Source organism: Alexandromys fortis, unplaced genomic scaffold (assembly GCF_014885135.2).
Source record: "Alexandromys fortis isolate MF-2015 unplaced genomic scaffold, M_Fortis_MF-2015_v1.1 scaffold_45, whole genome shotgun sequence".
Taxonomy (NCBI): domain Eukaryota; kingdom Metazoa; phylum Chordata; class Mammalia; order Rodentia; family Cricetidae; genus Alexandromys; species Alexandromys fortis.
In genome coordinates, this window is record NW_026067926.1 from 7,374,661 (window position 1) to 7,379,824 (window position 5,164).

Consider the following 5,164-nt stretch of genomic DNA (forward strand, 5'->3'; position numbering starts at 1 on the left):
GATTCAAGCTGGGGAAGAAACTGAACTCACTTGCAACACACGAGCTAAAGAGGAATGCAGCAGGGTACCGTCTAAAAACTTTGTGTAAGTGCTGAGCATTGTTGGTGCAAGCCTTTAATCCCCATGCTCAGCGAGGCAGAGGCAGGCAGATTTCTGTGAGTTTGATGCTAAGTCTGGTCTACAGAGTGAGTTCCAGGAGAGGCTCCAAAGCTACACAGAGAAACCCTGTCTTGAAAAACCAACCAACCAAGCAAAGAAACAACAAAAACGTTGTGTGATAACTGTATGAACAGTAAATGAGGGCGACTTGCCTAAAGAACTTAGTTATATAATTTACATTTCATTTCCAAACACACACACACACACACACACACACACACACACACACGAGTCAGGGTTTCTCTGTGTAACAGCTCTGGCTGTCCCGGAACTTGTTTTGTAGACCAGGATGGCCTTGAACTCACAGAGATCTGTCTACCTCTGTCTCCTGAGTGCTGGGATTAAAGGCATTCACCACCATTGCCCTGCTACATAGATCTTGATACTGGTTTAACAATGGGAATACAGGAGCTAATTCATTAGTGTCTAAACCTGGGTATAGTGATGTATGCCTGTAAGTCTAGTACTTGGGAGGCTGAGGTGAGATGGCCAGATTCAAGGCCAGCTTGGGCTGTGTAGGAAGAACTCTCTCAAAAAGGAGAGGTGGGAGGAGGAAGAGGAGAGGAGGAAGATCTTTGGGTAACTAAGAGCAGCCAGGGGAGATCTCCACCTCTCCTCCGCAGCTTGTGTTCTCCACTTTATGAGTTGCACACAGTGTCACATGAGTGAGTGTCCTCTTGTGTGTTACTGTTTGGAGAGCACAAAGGTGGCCAGCCACGGCACGTCTTGTGCTCTGATTCACTGGAACTTGGCCCCTGCCGCATGCTGAGGAGGCCTGGGTGGAGGTTTCAAATGTGCCATGAGGTTTCCCAGCCAAATTCCTCCTGTGGCAACTTGAAAACTCCCTATAAAAATAGCCCCGACTGAGGCAGCCTGACCTGTGACAAAGGCTGCCTAGCTCGGAACAGGGGCAAGAAAGCTGCTGCTGTGTTTCCACCCCCCCCCCCCCACCTCACCTTCACACTTCCTTGGATGGCATGGGTTTGTTTTAATATCATGTTTTAAAATCACCCTTTAAAATTCAAGTCATCACCCTTAGCATTGAGTCTCCTGTTTGGGAATAAATTTTCTCAGTTCTTGGTGTGCAGTAGGGGTTCATCTTGGGCCTGGAGTAGGGTTTAAAACAGCAAAAGTGGGGGGGGGGCTTTATATTTTGCTCACACAGCAGCTGGATTTGGGTTTCCTGGTTAGGCAGTTGGCAGACCTTCAGCAAAGTCATGATGCTTAAGGGAGTTGGGGTTGGTTTGTGTTCAAGTCCTGACTTGGGGCTTTTCAAGAGTTAAGGAAAGATCTGGAAACGTTGTTTTTAAGGTTCCAAGTATCTTAAATTTTAAGGAATTTTTGTAGATTTTAAAAAAAGATAAAAAAAAATAAGGGGCTAGGTTTTATCTTAGTGTTAGAGTCTTAATATTCATGAGTCCTTAGATTCCATCCCCAGCTCAATCAACCAATAGATTTAAGAAAGAGTAAATAGGCCAGCAAGATGGCTTCTCAGGTAAAGGTGCTTGCTGCCAAGCCTGATGACCTGAATTCCATCCCTAAGTTCTACGTGGCAGAAGATAAGAGCCAGCTCCAGAAAGTTGTTCCCCAACCTTCACATGTGTGCCCCCGACACATACACAATATAATAAATGAATGTAATTTAAAAACTAAAAAAAGCAAAGAGCATAGATTTTTTGCAAACTATGTATTTATGTCATATATATTATATCTGTAGGATTTGTGTGTGTGTGTGTATGTGTGTGTGGGCTGGAACCCAGGGTTTCATATATACTGCTGAGTTACATTCCGGCTCCTTTGCTGTATTTTAAGTCTCTGTTCACTGGACAGTTTTAACTTAAGTTTAACTATAACACAATGGACTTATCTATTTGCCAGGCAGTGATTTACTTTATTATGAGATGTGACTAGATGTGCCTCACAGGTGTGTGGGCGGACCAGCAATGGGGTACAACTTTAAACTCCAGACTTTCTTCTTGTTCTGTGCCTTTAGGGCTCAGTGTATACACTCATTTTGCAATGCCAATCTGAGACTGGGACCAAATGTGCCCGCTGTCTCTGTCTCTGCCCTTGTCTGCCTGCCTCTGTCTGCTCCGGTTGGGTGAGCTTGAGCAAGCAGTTAGGTTTCTCATGGTACCACAGTCCTCATTGGCGCCCACCTTATAGTGTGGTTTAGACAATTCCCATAGCATTGTTCATTTGGCTCAGAGAGAGGCATAGTAAATGTTCAATAAATATTAGTGTATGTCAGTTGCTATTATTAGAACTAAGGCTCATCGCCTTGGCCAAGGTTCACTCAATTGGTCTGTGTGGCTTACTGCCCCACCCTAAGAGTGTCCATTCTTTGTTTAGTTAACACACACAGAGTTTCTCTGTGTGACAGCCCTGGCTGTCCAGGGCCTCAAAGTCACTGAGATCCACCTACCTCTATCTCCTGAGTGCTGGGATAAAAGGCGTGCGCTACCACTTCCTGTCGGCTCATTCATATAGAAGAATTAGTTGGTTCTCTCCTGTCATGTAAATTCTTGGAATCGTACTTAGGTCATTGGGCTTTGGGGCAAACATTTTTACTCTCTGATTCTACTAGGCTTTTTTCCTACTTCTGTAACTAGCAAGAGCCAATGGAAAAATAAGGCATATATAACCTACCTAAATTTAGCACATTAATATTGGGTAAATATATCATCATATTTGCTATTTGCTATTAAATACTAAGCTGAGCAGTGGTGGTGCAGGCCTTTGATCCCACCACTCAGGAGGCAGAGGCAGGTGAGTCTCTGATTTCAAGGACAGCCTGGTCTACAGAGTGAGTTCTAGGACAGACAGGACTATACAGAGATTCTGAATTGAAAAACAAAAACAAAAAACAAAGCAAAGCAAAACAAAAACAAAAAATAAAGAAAAAAGAAGAAATACTGATTAATCCAGCACTGGAGAGACAGAGGTATATTGATCTCTGTGAGTTTGAGGTCAGCTTGGTCTATATAATGACAGGATAGCCAGAGCTAATAGACCCCATCACAAAACAAAGTAAACAAAAACAAAAGAAATTCCTGAGGTCATGCCTGTAACCACAGCATTTGGGAAGTGGTAGCTGGAGGATCAGAAATTCAAGGCCAAATTTGCATCTTTGACACAAGTGGTAAGTTCAAGACCAGGCCTGCCTGGGCTAAACGAGACTCTTTTTCAAAGACAGAGAAAGGGAGAGAGAGAAAGAGAATCAAGCTGAAGGCTGGGGATACAGTGTAGCATAAAGCACTTGCTTAGCACGCATAGGGCTCCGGGTTCTTGCTCAGCTTTACACTTTGGAAAGAATAAACGCTGGAGTAAGGAATGGCTAATGCCTGTAGTCCCAGCATGTAGGAAGCAGAAGCCAGGGATCACTGCATGTTCAAAGCCACCTTGTTCTACATAGAAAGTGTTGTGTGATGTTTCACTCTTTTGACATTTTTGGAGGACGCACCACCCAGCTCCCAAATAAGTCATGAATGCAGGCTTATTTTTAATTATAAATGTCTGGCCTTAGCTTGGCTTGTTTCTCGCCAGCTTTCCTTAACTTACATTATTCTACCTTTGGCTTCTGGGTTTTCCTGTTCTCTTCTGTAAATTTTACTCTTACTCTGTGGATTGCTGTGTGGTGGCTGATCCCTGACATTCTCCTCTTCCTCCTTCTCTTTATATTTTTTTTCTGCCTGCTCCACCTATCCCTTGCTCCTGCCTTGCTAATGGCCATTCAGCTCTTTATTAGACCATCAGGTGTTTTAGATAGTCCAAAAAAAAAAAAATCACAGCTTCATAGAGTTAAACAAATGCAGCATAAACAAAAGTCACACACCTTAAAATATTAATTCCCCAACAAGAGAGTTCCAGGCTAGGGACCCCAAATATCAAATAACAAGAAACAAAAAATTTAAAGTGACATTTATACTTTCCTTTTTTTCTTTTGAGATTACTTAGGTAGCTCAAGCTGGCCTGGAGCAGCGTGTGTAGCTAAGGCTGGCCTCCAACCTGTAGTTCTTGCCTCAACCTGCTGAGTCTTTAGGTTAGAGACGTGTATCACCTCATCCTACTACAGATGAATATTTAATTATGAATTATAGTTATTGTTAGTGTATATATATGGCGTGTGTGTGTGTGTGTGTGTGTGTGCAGTCATTGGGCAAAGGACATGATGTTCATGTTTGTTAGCGCGAACCTCTGTGGAGCTGGTTTTTTCCACCAACCTTTATGTGGTTTATGTGGGTTCCAGGTTCAACCCCTGCCATCTGGCTTATATGGCAAGCACTTTGACCTGTTGAGCCGTGATGCCTGCCCTTCGGATGAGTATTTGTGCACTATCTTGCTCCACATCTTAGGTCATTTCCATTTCCATCCCCATTTCTTGAATGTTTTTGCTGGGGGCCAGAGACAGATGGGGTCGTGACTTTACAAAGCAGCATCCTAGGGGGTAAGCAGATGATGTATGTGCCAAGAAACCCAACACTTGCAGATGGGGACAAGGACTACCAAGGAAGGAAGCAGGGAGATGACAGCACCGCTAAGCTTTTTGGAAGGGCACAGAGATCAGAATAAAACTCTGCTCCCTGAAGAGAGAGCATGGGCCTTCTAGGGCAGGAGCCAGATAAAGGCAAAGGAAGTGTTTAGGGCCTCAAGTGGAAGAATGATTCCTCTCCTGGGTTTGGGCAGAATGCAAGGCTTTCCCTAGTCACATTTCTCACCTTAAGCTCCGTGGTCATCTGACTAATGGTTCCATTCCTGAAAGGCACGGAGTGCAGGGAGGGCATTCCAGGCAGAGGGAGCATCAGGTTTTATGCCTGAAGGCTGTGTGGCACAGTGGCACAGCTCCTTTAAAACCCTAGCCTGTCGGGAGGCAGAGGCAGTAGGATCACAATTTCAGGAAAGGCCTGACAGAACTGCAATGTGAGTTTGAGGCCAGCTTGGGCAATTTAGTGATGAAAGCCTCAAGTGTTCTTCTTTAAAGATTCACTTTTCCTTTATATATATA